Here is a 17,437-nt window from a genome sequence, read left to right as displayed (position 1 = left end):
TATACAGCGTACAGGGAAAGTGGAAAAACATCATCCGCCAGCTCACAATGCGGACGAAAGTGTGTGTTGAGTAATCGCGACAGGTCACTGAAGAGGATTGTGACGAAAAGTAAGAGGACGACCGCTGTAAAAGCTACGGCAAAACCGAATGTCGCACTCACGAACCCTGACAACACCAAAACAAAACGAAGGGAGCTACATAAGCAGGAAATTGCGGAAACAGAATAAGGTGGTACCGGATCCATAACATCTGGACTATGGAGAAATGGGAGAATGTCATTTGGTCGCATGAATTTCGTTTCACACCGTTTCCAACTTCTGGCCAAGTTTACGTTCTAGGAGTGAAATATTGGGGGGTTCGGTGGTGATTTGAGCAGTCATATCATAGTATTCCATAGACCTATTCTTACCCGGCAATGTCGCGTTACTGCCAAAGATTTTGTGACGAATTTAACTGATCCATCCCATGATCCATCCTACGGCACAATGTTTGTTCCCCAGTGGTGATGCTGTGTTGCGAGACGACAGGATCCCTGTCTACACAGCTTGCATCATCCAGGATTGGTTTTGAGTGTACGAGTATGAACTGGCGCATCTCCTCTGGATACCACAGTCACCACATCTGAATACTGTTAAGCCTTCGTGGTCTACTTCGGAGAGAATGGTGCGTGATCCCTATCTACCTCCATCATCGTTACCTGAAGTTGCCACTATTTTGCAGGAAGAATGGTATAAGATTCCCTTGAGACCCATAAATGCCCTGTATTTATCGATTCCGAGACGATTAGAAATCGTCTTCAATGTCAAAATATTTCCTACGCCATATTAGGAATGGTAATGCGTTGTGTTTTTTGAGCTTCCAACATGTGCAGATGCTTGCTGCTCCTAGAAAGCCTACTTGCAGATTTTCAAGAACAAGTATGAAGAGGAGAATCTAGGAATATATCAGTCACCTGCGTATCACTCCTGCAGGGGACGAGCAGACAAGGCAAGACTAATTAGAAAGAGACCATTAAGCAGCAGTTTTCTCGCGCCCCATATGCACATGGAACAGAGATATACCCTACTACATAGTACGATGTGAAGCACCCTCTCCCATGTACTTCATAGTGAATTTAAGACTATGGATGTAGGTGTGGATTTAGAATGGTCACAGGTGTATCCGTTGTGCGGCACATTGTAAAGGAAATGTCGTCAACCTCAACTGTCAGGAACTCGAGGGAAGGTGCCAAGACCGGCCGCTGTGGCCGAGCGGTTCTAGGCGCTTCCGTCCGGAACCATGCGGCTGCTACGGTCGCAGGTTCGAATCCTGCCTCGGGCATGGATATGTGTGATGGCCTTAGGTTAGTTAGGCCTAAGTAGTTCTAAGTTCAAGGGGACTGATGATCCCAGATGTTAAGTCCCATAGCGCTTAGCATCACTTTTTGGAGGTGCCAAATATCGCGCAGAAACCTGCGTAGAAAATTACAGAAACACCATTTTAGGGCAGAAGCTACAAATAGCCTCCGACACTCTACGTATCTCTCCCGCAGCAGCCGTCAAAATAGAATGTTTCAAAATAACACCTCGCCAGGGTAACAATACTTCCCATGTTCTGTTTGTGAATTGATTGAGAATAGTCCTGAATAAAGGGCGTCCAAGGAGGAATGGTCATTATTCAGCGATGTGACATCAAGGATCATTCGAAGCAGAAAAGTTACTACAAATGGGTTCTAAAATGCAAGTCACATCTTCACCTTTGATGCGGTTGAACAAATATCTTCTACTGTTAGCTCTTTACTTTCCGTATATTTGGAGGAAGCAATATGGACCAAAACAAGAAAAGAAGACCAGTACAAATGAGCTCTAAAATGCAACCTTCAGAGCTATGAGCACTGTTTCGTCTTCGCTACTGCGAAACACATCTCTACTACCGATCAAGGCCTTGTAGCTCTTAAGCTGTGCACTTCAGAGCACATGTATACTGGAAATTTTTTTCTAGTTTTGGTCCATACAACCTGCTCCCAAAATAAGGATATCAAAAAACTTGTAGTAAAAGATATTTGTTTCACAATATCGGAGATGAAGTTGGGGTGGGAAAAACCGACCGGTGAAAATCGATACCGGTATTTTAGCTCTGAATAAGTGAAACTTTTTGATATTTGTTTGGTCTCGATAATAACAGGTGTTTTTATTTTTTACTAATAACCAAGTACAAAAACCGAAATGTCAGTTAATTAAAGCAGCCGTGCTAAGGTTTCTCAATTTTAAATCGCCCTTTTTTAAAAAGAAGAGTAACTTTTATTCGTAAAATCTGCATGTGTTTGAAATGTTGCGTTCTCATAGAAAATGTGAAAAGCAGTCAGTGCTGTTTTAATAACACAGCCGACAGAAATGAGTAACAGATAGATTGCATGAGAACTGGTACAGCCATTAAGCCCATTCTGTTCCGTATGTCGGGGCTTAACGTGCGCATGAGCTTGCATTGGTAATGCTCTGCCCCCGCACTGACCTATGCGGACGTCGCCAGACGTCGGCTGTATTGCAAAATGGCACCAACCCTAATCTGGAAATATTTTTAGGAAGTGACGTAGAAATGAAGTACAGTGCTTAATTTGCTTTAAGAGATTAAATGTTTGTCTGCCTTTTATATGAAATAAAAAAAGAGGAAGGAAATTATGGTGACATTCATAAATAACAATTTAGCATTCCATTCTTACTATACAATAAAAATATAAACTTGCCTGTGTCTACATAATTTTCCTTTATCTGCTTGTAAACATTGTTGTTGTGGTCTTCAGTCCTGAGACTGGTTTGATGCAGCTCTCCATGCCACTCTATCCTGTGCAAGCTACTTCATCTCCCAGTACCTACTGCAACCTACATCCTTTTGAATTTGCTTAGTGTATTCATCTCTTGGACTCCCTCTACGATTTTTACCCTCCACCTTTCCCCCTCCCCCCCCCCCCCCCCCAATACTAAATTGGTGATCCCTTGATGCCTCAGAACATCTCCTACCAACCGATCTCTTCTTCTAGTCACGTTGTGCCACAAACGTCTCTTCTCCCTAATCCTATTCAATACCTCCTCATTAGTTATGTGATCTACCCATCTAATTTTCAGCATTCTTCCGTAGCACCACATTTAAAACGTGTATTCTCTTCTTGTCCAAACTATTTATCGTCCATGTTTCACTTCCATACATGGCTACACTCCATACAAATACTTTCAGAAATGACTTCCTAACACTTAAGTCTATATTCGATGTTAACAAATTTCTCTTCTTCAGAAACGCTTTCCTTGCCATTGCCAGTCTATGAGAAGGACAAATTAACACGAAAAAGAGGTTTGTTCAACTTCCGTTTTTCACCCTACAGCACTGATTATTTGTAATGTCCAAACAGAGGTATGGACCCCCTATTGCAACATGGTTTCTGTGCAGAGCTACAAAAAAATATATTGATTCTATGTATCTTGAAACTCAGGGAGTCAAAAATTTGTAATCTTTGTTCGGCTTCTACATTTATTACAGGAAATAATAGGAAACCGGATACTTTGAGCGGTTTCAACAGTAAGGTTAAACTAACGTGAAAAAAAAGCGATATAACCGAAAACCGCCATCCCTACGATGAAGGAGTGTTCCTAGCTCTTATGGTATGCATTTTATAGTCCATGTTTACTAGACTTTTCTGCTTCGAATGAACTTTCCTGCCGTACTCCTGAGTAGAGACCGTTCACCCCGGGACACTCTGAATATGGAACAATAAAACTTCCCTCTGGCCTACAGTTTACGGTGATTCGCTGAGCGCTGTTATTGTTTTGGATCACAAATACTGTATGCGTGAGTGCATTTGTCAGAAGTGTTGTTGCCCCAGAAGACTCTTTATGTCAATCTTTCGGTGGACTCGCTGTAATTAGCCCATTAAGCCCATTATCATACCCGTGCAGGCAAACTGTTATAGAGCGAACTACAGCTGTTCCTATCTCCAGGTCCCGTTAGCTGCTATGCCCAGAGCTCCCTCGTAGTGCCCTGCACAATGCGTCATGCTACAAACTTCTCCCGCAGGCAGATTTGCACTCTCGTAGTAGGAAGGTTGTATCTGCCACGACCTGCAGCTTCCGTAAGAAACACTTTTGTTGCAGAAGCGTTTGCGTGTACAGTGAGAAAATGAAGTAGTTTGTCAAGTATCTGCACTATCGTGGTTACGTATGGCAGAAACTGCTGTAGTGGGTGGTAGTTATTAAGCCGATGTTCAAAGGATAACAAGCGGTAGCGGCGGTACTGTTTCTCGTTGGAAATATTCGATGTAGCCCTCTACTTTAAATGGATCGAAGTGTCAGTTTTGACTAACATCACCCACATACGAATACAGTAAGAGATACCTATCTTTACATACCGAGTTACCATCTCTTCTACTCACCTAACATAATGGGCTGTCCAAGATTTCCACTTCTTATTTGCATTTGTGCAGTGGGATGTTGTGACACGGAAGGTCTTAACACACTGGAGAAAGAGATGTGGCACCGCAGTAACTTTTCGCAAAACTGTTAAAATTACCAACAAATTTATACCTGAAGTTTTGTGGAACTGACCGAAATAGGACCGAAGAGTGTTAAATTTGGAACACACTTCAAACTTTCACCTCTAGCTTACCCTGTAACAGAAACCATATATACTTTATTATTTAATTTTTAAATGATGGCATACACTTTTGTGTGCCGCCGTCTTTTTTTTTAAATGTAAAAGTGAGGTTTGTCGAAATGTGGAAACTAGTTCCAAGGGACAACCTGGTCATGTACCCAGGAAAAAATATTCTATTGAAATTCAATAGTGCTGTAATCGAGAAAAATCTTGCCAATACTGTATTTAATAATCTGTCTATAGCATTATGACTCTAGTACGCACCTACAATAAGTAACGTCAAATTAAGAAGAAGTATTATCGAAAACGAGTTACAAGTGAAATTCATTTTGAAACAAAAGATATTGGAAAGTAACATAAATTTCCATTTCAAGAGACGTAAAACTGTTACGACATTAAAGAGCTCAGTCCGTTTGAAAATATCACATGTTCGGTGGTAAAAGACTGCTTCCGTTTTAAGGTACCAGGTGTTGCATGACAGACGAAGTATAGCTTAGCTATCCGCTCTGTATATAACTATTTTTTTAAATACAAATAGAATTTTAGTCACTATAAAATTCTGTAACTGAAAAGTTAAAAATATCTCCCAAATTACTGTAATATGTTGTACAGTAGCAAAAAGTGTAGCAATAAAAATATTTACAAATACTGCTCAAACTAAAATTCTACGTCTCACGTTAATGAAAACAGTGTAAAATGCCGGTAACTACTTGTGGAAATCTGTAGTGCCCATTCCTTCTTGTGGTTCTAAAATCAGTCGGTAGATTGGAACATCGACCTGAGACATCATGTGTGTGTAGTACTCTTTCCTCTAGGTACAACACTCTCCCCTAATCCGAAAACTGAACTGCAAATTTTACATGCATGTCATTTATACTTCGAGAATGTCGTCGACGTAATCAATCTTCACTGGTGGGGGAAATTGATTGCAACAGGCGAAATCAGTGAAATACGTCGAAATCAATACGTAATGAGGGTTTGAAACGTCCCCTTTGAACAATTTATACACGACTGTGCTTAACCTGACACACAATATTTTGTTAGCGCAACGCAATCTGACTTTCAAAATTCCCTACAAAAGAATGACCCTGACTAACATTAAACTATACCTTTCACAAATCACTTACCTCACAAAAATCTTCGCTGCTCAAGCTACTGCAATACAGCGAGCGCCACTACTGTCAGCTAAATAAAAGATTCAAACTACTAAAGGCACTAATTACTGATAGGGATAGTTAGCAAATGAAAGATATTAATAGAGAACAAATAATGTATTTACCTTGATATCATCATATATAAATATAGCAGTTCATGACAAATTACAAATCTCCGCCATCTCTCTCCCCACATCCACCACTGCTGGCGGCTCACCTCCAACTGCCCAACGCTACGCGCTGTTCACAGCCAGCTGCCTAACACTACAATGGCAGACAACAATGCAAACTAGCCACAGACTGCACACAGCACAGCCAGTGATTTTCATATTGAGCGCTACGTAACGTTGCCAATAAGAAAACATAAACAGCCTACTTACATAACATAAACAGCCTACTTACATAGAGAAAACATAAACAGCCTACTTACAGGTTATTAGGTATCAGAAGCACGAATACTGCGTTTATTAACTATGTAACTTTATCTGAACACCGTCTTAATTGCATTGTTACCACTCTTTAGATTTCGTTGTTGCATATTATTTTTCATTAACCAATCTCGGACAAATTTTTTAAAGTTAGTTGTTTTTATTTAATTTTTTAAGTATAACTATTAACTTATTTATTCTTTAAAGGATAAGCTTTGTAGTTATTTAGATAAGTGAGGAAACTCCACGAATCAGAGAGTATTCTTTGTAGTATATTTATTAAATTGTGCATTATGTTAATTTCTTTATTGTCAGTTTCACAAATTTGTAGGTTCGTATTTAAGTAGTAATGTACAAGATGAAAGACTTGCAGGAGGACTAAATCGTTTTATTTGTAAAAAAATTTATTAATTCAGTCACAGATAAGTACCATTAAATGTCGCACGGTTATACTCTCTGGAAATATAACTTCGAATTTATTTTGTGGTCATTAATTTTGATATTTCCCGTTAAAATTGCAAACCCTTCTGTCCAACTTCAAGTTCGTTGGTGTTTGGCTGAAAAGAACCGAGTTCTACAATAGATAAGATCTCTAACAGCCCACTTTACGGCGGATAAAAAAAGATAGCACATATAACAATCGCTTATGGCATTGCTAACCTCTGAGAAAGCGATGAGGAACTAAAGGACCAGTTGAATGTAAACAGATGGCCAATGAGCATAGAATATTAATTGACAGGAAATCAAAAAACATAAACTAATGGTGAGTAGCAGAAAAGAGATTGGCAAATTGTTGGGTAGTAAATTGTGGACTGTGGGAGAAACGAAAAAGGAGAGGATCAAAGCTTTTCAGATGTGCTACAGAAGGATGATGAAAATTAAGTGCCTTCATAAGACAATAACAGAGTGCGTGCTCCTCAGAATCAGCGAGGAAACGAATGTGTGGAAAATCTATAAAAGGCAGATGGTGCTAGAACGTGTATTAAGACATTAGGGCAAAACTTGCATAGTATTAGAGTGAGCCGTTTTTAGAACAATAAAACTTTAGGGGAAGAAAGACACTGAAGTAATCGAGAACATTCAGTGTAGGTCCTACTCTGAGGTGGACAGATTAGTCCAAGAGAGGAAATCATGGCAGGTGGCATTAAATCAAGACCATAAGGTCTCGACAGGCGTTGATATACATAACGGGGACAGTTGAAAATGTGTGCCCCGACCAGGACTCGATCCCGGGATCTCCTGTTTACATGGCAGACTCTCTATCCATCGTTTTTTTTTTGTTCGCTGTTGATCGTTGTTTTTGGTTCTTGCGGAGGACATCACATGACGCCCGTTTAAGTTCATTTGTTGATCCTTCCACTCAGTTTTTTGTATTACAGAGACCAACCAGCTCTCTGACCGAACACGCTGAGCTACCGTGCCGGCTATCTATTTGAGACACCGAGGGCTCAGAGGATAGTGCGACTGCAGGGATTCATCCCTTTCACGCTCCCCGTGAGACCCACATTCCCTACATAATTTCCATACACTACGTTCGTAGTGCCCATGCCCATTTCACTCATTACTCGCGGCAGACATTCTTACCGAGTCCCGTAAGAGTTCGGGCAATGCGTGTGCATCCAGTACAGGAGAAGAAGGTCAATGGCCGGTTACCATTAACTATATGAAGATGGTATCTGTTCTTTCGGACATGGCCTCGTCTTGACATTTTTGCGTTAACAAATAATTGCCAGAAGGGAAAAAGCAATGACTAATAGCAAATAAAGGGAATAGAAGTCTGGGAAGTGAACCCTGGATTCTTGTAGTCTAATACGCACCCACTTAACCACAGAATCGTCATCCAGACAGTGAGGGAAAGGTATGCGAAAATAATATCATTCTCTGAACAAATAAGCACATTCTACCTAGTACTTTGCTGTCAAGCCACATAAAACATAAAAATTGGCCAACCAGTACAACTGAAATTATTGCCGTTTCAAGTGAGCAATCACAACAAAATAAACATTTAGGCTTAAGACAGAGAATCATCCAAACGTAATGTTTTACAGAAATAAAACGGGAACCACTGAAGATACCATATAAGTGTCGAGAGAAGCTTGGGTAAAGAATAAAAATAGCGAACTTTTAAAAAATGACTCTGAGCACTATGGGACTCAACATCTGTGGTCATAAGTCCCCTAGAACTCAGAACTACTTAAACCGAACTAACCTAAGGGCATCACACACATCCATGCCCGAGGCAGGATTCGAACCTGCGACCGTAGCAGTCGCGCGGTTCCTGACTGAGCGCCTAGAACCACTAGACCACCGCGGCCGGCGCGAACTTTTAAAAATCCAAATAACTTCCTAGTATTTTATTATTTCTCCTTTTTCTTGAAAAACAAATTATCTGATTATGACTTCCTAAGAAATCAAAACAGCACAAGAAATTATCAGTGTGACTCGAGGAAGGGGAATTACGGTGAAAGAATATTGTCAACATACTTATTCTGTACGAACGACTAAGAGTAAGACAATACGAGGAAAGAATAGGACCAACGACTACGACATCTGAGGTAATGAACAACAGAGTACGAGTAATAAGGGGCCAAGACTGGGGAGGGTTGGTTTACATCCATGCTGGTGGCTGGGAGGTCAGTGCTAAGCCTAACTATATTAGGGGTTGGTGCAATAGTGTGGGATAACATTTCTGCAGAGAGGCATTTCATTTGAATCTACATCTAGACGATTACCCTGCAAACTGACATTTAAGTAACACGTTTCTTGTAGTGGCCATTTTCGCAGCAGTTGTTTCTTTGAAACAACTGCAGTTTATGACATTTCAGTGTCTGGAAGAGGGGTCATCAAACCACCTTCAAGCTCTTGCTCTACCGTTCTACTCTTGCATAGCGCGATGGAAAAACGAACACTTAAATCTTTCCGTGAGAGATCTGCTGCCTGTTATTACGATAATCTCTTCTCCCTATGTAGGTGGGCGCCAACAAAATATTTTCGCTTTCTGAGGACAAAATGGTGACTGAAGTTTCGTGAGGAGAAACAGCCGAAACGAAAAATGCCTTTGTTGTAACAGTTGCGCCGGCCACGGTGGCCGTGCGGTTCTAGCGCTGCAGTACGGAACCGCGGGGCTGCTACGGTCGCAGGTTCGAATCCTGCCTCGGGCATGGATGTGTGTGATGTCTTTAGGTTAGTTAGGTTTAAGTAGTTCTAAGTTCTATGGGACTGATGACTTAAGATGTTAAGTCCCATAGTGCTCAGAGCCATTTTTGTAACAGTTGCAACCCTAATTCGTGTATCATATCTGTGGCACCATCTTCCCTACTTCGCGACAGTGCAAAACTAGCTGTCATTCTTCAAATTTTTCGTTGTTCTCCGTCAATCCTATCTGCTAAGGATCTCATTCGGCACAGCAGTACTCTATAAGAGGGCTGACAAGCGTAGTGTAACCAGTCTCCTTAACAGTCCTACTGCATTTTATAAGTGTTCTGCCAACAAACTGCTGTTTTTGGTTCGCCTTCCCCACAACATTATCTATGAGATCGTTTCAGTTTAGGTTATTTGTAATTGTAATTCCTAAATATTTATCGACTTCACAGCCTTTAGATTTCTGTTATTTATTTTGCAGCCGAAGTTGCGTGGATTCCTTTTAGTGCTTACGTGGATGACTTCACACTTTTCATTACTCAACTGCCACTTTTCGCACTGTACAGATACTTTTTCGAAATAATTTTGCAATCAGTTTTGATCTTCTGATGACTTTACTAGACGCTAAATTACAGCATCATCTGCAAACAACCTACGAGGGCTGCTCAGATTTTCTGCTAAATCATGTCATAGATCACGAACAGCAGATGGCCTATGACGCTTCCTCGGGAACCACCAGATATCATTTCTGTTTAACTCGATGACTTCCCGTCAGTTGTTAGGAACTCTGGCCTTTCTATCAGGAAATCAGGAATCCAGGGGCACAACTGAGATGAAACTCTTCGGGCAATGAGTTTTATTAGAAGTCACTTTTGAGGAACGGTGTCAAAAGCTTTCTGGATATCTAAAAATATGGGTTCGAATTGACATCCCCTGTCGGCAGCACTCATTATATCGTGCGAATAAAGAGGCAGTTGTGCTTCCCACGAACGCTATTTTCTGAATCTGTGCTGACTGTGCAGAGGTAATTCATGGTGTTCGAACACAGTGTGTGTTCAAAAATCCTACTGCAAATCGACATTGGGGACATGCGTATGTACTTCGGCGCGTTACTCCTTATTCCTTTCTTGAGTATTGGTGTGACCCGTGCAACTTTCCAGTATTTAGGTACGGATCTTTCGTCGAGCGAGCGGCTGTACGTAATTACTAAGTATGCAGCTATTGTGTCAGTATACGAAACCTAACTGGTGTATGATTAGTAAGGATGCCTTGCCTTTATTATGTGATTTAAGCTGCTTCGCTACACTGAGAATATCTACGTCTAAATTACTCATGTTGGTAGTTGTTCTCGGTACGAATTATGGAACACTTATTTCGTATTCTCTGGGGAAGGAATTTGGGGAAACCGGTTTAGTAAGTCTCCTTTGGTGGCACAGAGCCTGGATCTCTTGTCGGGAAGCCACCAGATGTGAAAGCAAATAACTTGGTTTTGGGGAGAGACTGATCTGTAGCCTAGCCGGATGTCCAGGTTGGACTTGATTATGTGTGGCCAAGCCAAAGAACGCGAAAAAAGACTACCTGCATGTCTTGGGCCCCGCAGAAATGTAAACATATTTCATCCCAGCATACGCACCACTCTGCGTAACTGTCGCAATCTCTTCGACCTTGAGGGTACTACTAAATAAATAAAAACGTGCAAACTCTTCCCTCACATTTATGTGTCAGTAGTTTGTAGCAATATGGTGTCAAAGGTTGATTCCTGAGGAGCCGCGGGTGCCACAATAGAAAAGGAACCATGAGGCATATTTACAGGCGTTGATCGCCGGTGACTTCCCATCCTTGTGTAGACTAAGCGCCGACGCAACAGCGTGCGTCATTGTGGTCGCAGCATCTCCGTTGGTAGGGCGATGTAGGTGTAGACGGCAACACTGAGTAGTAATGAGGATCAGCGATATCTCATCTGACCATCAGACAGCATCTCTAGCGCACTCATTCCGACTTCTTCTGCACTGGTACTCTCATTGCGGGTCTTTCTAGGAGGTTTTTCAGGAAACAGACAAACCTCGAGGTCAGTCTGATTAAAAATATGGGATTACCTCGCCTGTGTACTTAGAACTTTGATAATAAAACTAGACAAAAACTTCGTAATCGCGCTAAGATCGTGTGACAATGACTATAAACGCGATAATATCCTGATTTCAGCGTGGAAGAGAATTCAAAAATTTTCTTCTGGTATGCCATATACAGCTAAAGATAATCATTTTTTTTTTTTTTCATAGCAGGTTCCACACCAGTACTTCATTAAAGGAAGCTGACATTTTTCACTTTTGCCATAGTAATTTTATTAGCACAAAACTAGTTTCAGCCTTCTAGACCATTCTCATTAATCAGTGACGCATCATGTCAGTCAGAAGCCCATAAAAATGCATATATTCACTCAGTGATCCGGAGATTAATAAATTTTCAACTGATAAAGATGAAAACAACGAAGAATTAGCAGTATTAAAAAATTTGGCCACAGAAAATAATTTATAAACACAGATAATTAATGAAATGCACAGACGGAAACTGCAAGGTAAGCAAAAATCAGATGCAAATTAAATTACTTTATGAAGAGAGAAATCCAAACAAAAAATTAGGTTCGTAGTTCTGCCCTATTATGGAATTATTTCTAATAAAACAGGCAAAACTTTTAGATATGAAAATATTAAAAAATTGGAAATTTGTGGTGAGGTCTTATGTGACCATACTGCTGAGGTCATCGGTCCCCAAGCTTACACACTACTTAATCTAACTTTAACTTCCGCTAAGGACGTCACTCACAGCCATGCCCGAGGGAGGACTCGAACCTCCGACGGGGGGAGCCGCACGGACTGTGACAAGACACCTCAGACCGCGCAGCTACCCCGTGTGGCGCAAATATCAAAATTATGTTCCATATTAAAAACAGTATTAGTAATATTATAAGACACACAATCAGCACAACAGACTCATTGCAGAAGTCAGGGGTATAAACTAGATATGACGATTGTGACAAAATATACATATAGAAGATTTCGGATACGTTTTAAAGAGCACATGAAATCAAACAATAGCAATACAAGTGCCTTTCCACTGAATCTCCTAAACAACAGAAACACATCAAAAACGTTAATGAAAAGCTCCAAATTTCGCATTATACTAAGAAAGGGAACCAAATGTCTATCTTAGAAGAAATCTAAATTTTTAGTCATTTAAACATTGAAAAGATATTCTTAATGAGCAGACAGATCTTCAGAACAAAAAATTTCTCGATAATTTCAGTCACATTCTGCTAATGACGAATCAGAAACCATCTAAACAATAAAATGAAATTTAAAATATAAACTTATCTCACCATATATTTAAAGATTTATTTTTTCTTTTATTTCTTCTTTATTTTCCATACTCTTTTATTTCTTACTTTTTTTTAACTTTTTTCAGAGACACACAAATATACTGTCATAATATTGAAATTATTACTCTGTTTGTTGCAAGCTTAGCTTACTCTTTGTCAAATATTAAACGACTAGCTCATTATTCACATGAAGTGCTGAGTGCTATTGACAAGGGATTTCAGATCTATTCCGTATTTCTGGATTTCGGGAACGCTTCTGACACTGTACCACACAAGCGGCTTGTAGTGAAATTGCGTGCTTATCGAATATCGTCTCAGTTATGTGACTGGATTCGTGATTTCCTGTCAGAGAAGTCACAGTTCGTAGTAACTGACGGAAAGTCTTCGAGTAAAACAGAAGTGATTAATGGCGATCCCCATGGTAGTGTTATAGGTCCATTGCTGTTCCTCATCTATATTAACGATTTGGGAGACAATCTGAGCAGCCGTCTTAGATTGTTTGCAGATGACGCTGTCGTTTATCGACTAATAAAGTCATCAGAAGATCAAAATAAATTGCAAAACGATTTAGAAAAGATATCTGAATGGTGCGAAAAGTGGCATTGACCCTAAATAACGAAAAGTGTGAGGTCATCCACATGAGTGCTAAAAGGAATTCGTTAAACTTTGGTTACACGATAAATCAGTGTAATCTAAAAGCCATGAATCAATTAAATACCTAGGTATTTCAATAACGAACAACTTAAATTGGAAAGAATTGGAAGGAACAAATAGAAAATGTTGTGGGGAACCAAAGACTGCGTTTTATTGGCAGGACACTTAGAAAATGTAACAGACCCACTAAGGAGACTGCCTACACTACGCTTGTCCGTCCTCTTTTAGAATACTGCTGCGCGGTGTGGGACCCTTACCAGATAGGATTGAAGGAGTACATCGAAAAAGTTCAAAGAAAGGCAGCACTTTTTGTATCATCGCGAAATATGGGAGAGAGTGTCACAGAAATGATACAGGGTTTGGGCTGGACATCATTAAAAGAAAGGCGTTTCTCGTTGCGACGGAATCTTCTCACGAAATTCTAATCACCAACTTTCTCCTCCGTATGCGAAAATATTTTGATGACACAGACCTACATAGGGGGAACGATCACCAGGATAAAATAAGGGAAATTAGAGCTCGCACGGAAAGATATAGGTTTTCTTTCCTTCCGCGCGCTATACGAGAATGGAATAATAGGAATTGTGAAGGTGGTTCGATGAACTCTGTGCCAGGCACTTAAATGTGATTTGCAAAGTATCCATGTTGATGTAGATGTAGATGTTGATGCCAAGCAGTGAAACCAACAAGACAGTATTTACGACCAACACGAATAGAAAACTCAAATTTAAAGATACTTTCGTTTCAATTTTCTTTTGCTGATAAATGTCAAAGTTACAGTTGGTACCTCACAACGGCACTACAAGCTAAAGGCAGCCAAGAGTGAGAGTCGTCGCCAGGTTCCATGCGCCGACTGATAGACTGCTTAGGTCAAAGCGCAGCGCCACTAACCTACTCTGAGATCGTGAATGGAGACTGTACATCTACATAGTTCAGATCAGGCGGAGCTTGTGTTATTAGTCAGAACTCTGTATCAAAGTTGAGTGTTAAATGTGCACTGACTATCCTTCAGCACCATTCAAAAGCAGGTTCTTGTACTCTGCGACAGTAATAAAATAACCAGAGATTTTCGCTCAATTGAACAAGAAAATATTTCAGTTAAGTATTTTATATTAACGAGTTATAGTAAAATCAATTAATTCTGTATGTGTGTTGTAGTAACTGCTCGACCTCCTCCTGAACTAAATCCAGCCTTTCTACGACACTCAGAAGAAGTAAAATAATACACTGCCAGTCACGTTAATGTGATCACCTCTCAAAAACTTGATCAGCCACCTTTTGCAGTGCGGACTGCTGCGAGACGTGCATGAAGAGAGTCAATAAGGTTCAGGAAGGTACTGGCATGGATGTGGAGCCATGCCGACTACAGTGCGCTAGGTTTCTCAGCTGAGGAACAGCTGAACAGCCCGATCGATGTGGTCCCACAGTTTCTCGACTGGACTTAAATACTGGAAGTTTGATGGCCATGGGAGTACGGAAAACTCACCCTGGTGCTGTCCGACCCGATAGCTGAATGGTGCCGGCACGGGAGCTCAGCGTGTCCGGTTAGAAGGTTAGCTGCCCTCTGTAATAAAAAAAAAAACTGAGTTCATCGATCAACAACGAACTTAAACGGATTTCTTATGACGTCCGCCCCAAGCACATGAACAGAACAAAATGAGATTTAAAAAAAAAAATTGTGTGACGGACTGCCGTCCTAAGAGGCCCGGGTTCGATTCCCGGCTGGGCCGGGGATTTTCTCCGCTCAGAGACTAGGTGTTGTGCTGTCTTCATCATGATTTCATCCCCATCCGGCGCGTATGTCGCCCTATGTGGCGTCGAATGTAATACGACCTGCACCAAGGCGGCCGGACCTGCCCCGTAAGGGGCCTCCCGCCCAGTGACGCCAAACGCTCATTTCCATTTCATCCTGGCGCGTACACTGTGAGCCGTGTGACACTTTGCATTGTCCTGCTGGTCGATGCCATCGTGCCGAGGAGAAAGAAACTGCATGTAGGGGCGGAAAGATCCCGTAGGATAGATAAATACTTGTGTTGATCCAGTATGCCTTCCGGAATGGGGAGATCACCCAGGGAAAGCCACAAAATCATTCCGCATAGCATAAAGCACTCTCGTCCGGCTTGGACCCTTTCGACGATTGTTACAGGGTGTTTGCTTTCAGACGTTTCGGGCTGTACTCGCCAATAGCCGTCTGAAAAGGCCACCTGTCGCCACCCAGTCGACGTAGAGTTGCGGTCCTGGCTCGCAAATTCCAGCCTTAGTCGCCGCTGAACAGCAGTCAGCATGGGTGCATGGACAAGGTGCCTGCCGCGGAGCCCCATACGCAGCAATGTTTGCGTCGAGGAGAAACTGCTGATATCACTTTGGTTCATATGGGAGAACAGTTGCTCAACAGTTGCGCATCTATCCGACCGTACACATCTCTGCAGCTGCCGTTCAACCCTGTCATATAAGGCCTGTGGTGCACCACAGTCGCCACGACCCTGATTTTGGACAGCGCCATTTTGCGGTGCACAGTACTGTTCAACCACGGCGGCAAGTGAACAGATCACATACTTAGCCGTTTCGGAAACGTTCCCATCCTTGGCTCGAAAGCTGGTGATCATGCCCTCTAGGAAGTCAGATAAATCGCTCCGTTTCGGCATCACGATAACAGCTGCACTGTTTTTCGTTTCCCCCGGACACACTTTATATTTCCTCCACCGCTAGTGATGCCATCTGTGAATGGTTATTGCACGTTGACGTGGAACGTAGGCGGCGGTCACATTAATGCGACTGGACTGTGTTACAGTACTGGCGTGCATATTCCATCCTTCGTCGCCTATGAACGGTAGTCAGCATTGGTACATGAACCAGGTGGCCTGTGAGGACGCCCAGACGCACCAAAATCGCTGAAAGGTCGTTGAGGAGACAGTTTATATCCACTTGGTTTATCAGGGCGGTCAGCTGCTCAACAGTTGCAGATATATATGTTCGTGCACGTCACAGCAGCCATCGATCACCACTGTCATTTGTAGCCTGTGGTGGATCACGACTACCTCGGCTCCGGTTTTACACAGAAGAGCCAAAGAAGCTGGTTCACCTGTCTAATGTCTTGTTGGGCCCCCGCGAGCACGCAGAAGTCCGGCAACACGACTTGGAATGGACTCTAAAAATGTCTGAAATAGTGCTGGAGGGAATTGGCACCATGAATCCTGCAGAGCTGTCCATAAATCCGTAAGAGTATGAGGGGGTGGAGATCCGTTAACAACAAGTTGGAAGGCACGCCAGATATGCTCAATAGTGTTCAAATATGGAGAGTTTCGTGGCCAAAGGAAGTGTTTAAACTAAGAAGAGTGTTCCTGGAGTCACTCTGTACCAATACTGGACGTTCCGGGTATCGCATTGTCCTGCTGGAATTTTCCACGTCCGTCGGAATGCACAACGGACAGGAATGGATGCAGGCGATCACACAGAATGCCTGCGAACGTGTCACCTGTCAAAGTCGTATCTACACATATCAGGGGTCTCATATCACACCGAGTGCACACGCCCCACACCATTACAGAGCCTCCACCAGTTTGAACAGTCCGCTGCGCTGCTGACATGCTGGAACCGTGGATTCATGAGGTTGTCTCAGTACCCGTAGACGTCCATCCGCTCGGTTCAATTTGAAACGAGACTTGTCCGACCAGGATGTGTTTCCAGTCATCACCAGTCCAATGTCGGTGTTGACGGAACCAGGTGAGGCATAAAGCTTTGTGTCGTGCAGTCATCGAGGGTACACGAATGGGCCTTCGGCTCCGAAAGCCCATATCAACGATGTTTCGTTGAATGGTTCGCACGCTGACACTTGTTGATGGGCCAGCGTTGAAATCTGCAGCAATTTGCGGAAGGGTTGCACTTCTGTCGCGTTGAACGATTGTCTTCAGGATCTTTATTGTGGCGCAGCGATGTTGGAGAATTGATGTTTTACCGGATTCCTGATATTCACGGTCCGCAGCTCGTGGTCGTGCGGTAGCGTTCTCGCTTCCCGCGCCCGGGTTCCCGGGTTCGATTCCCGGCGGGGTCAGGGATTTTCTCT

Source organism: Schistocerca americana, chromosome 4 (genome assembly GCF_021461395.2).
Source record: "Schistocerca americana isolate TAMUIC-IGC-003095 chromosome 4, iqSchAmer2.1, whole genome shotgun sequence".
In the NCBI taxonomy this organism is placed as follows: domain Eukaryota; kingdom Metazoa; phylum Arthropoda; class Insecta; order Orthoptera; family Acrididae; genus Schistocerca; species Schistocerca americana.
The sequence above is the reverse complement of the archived record's forward strand: the minus strand, read 5'-3'. Positions refer to the sequence as shown.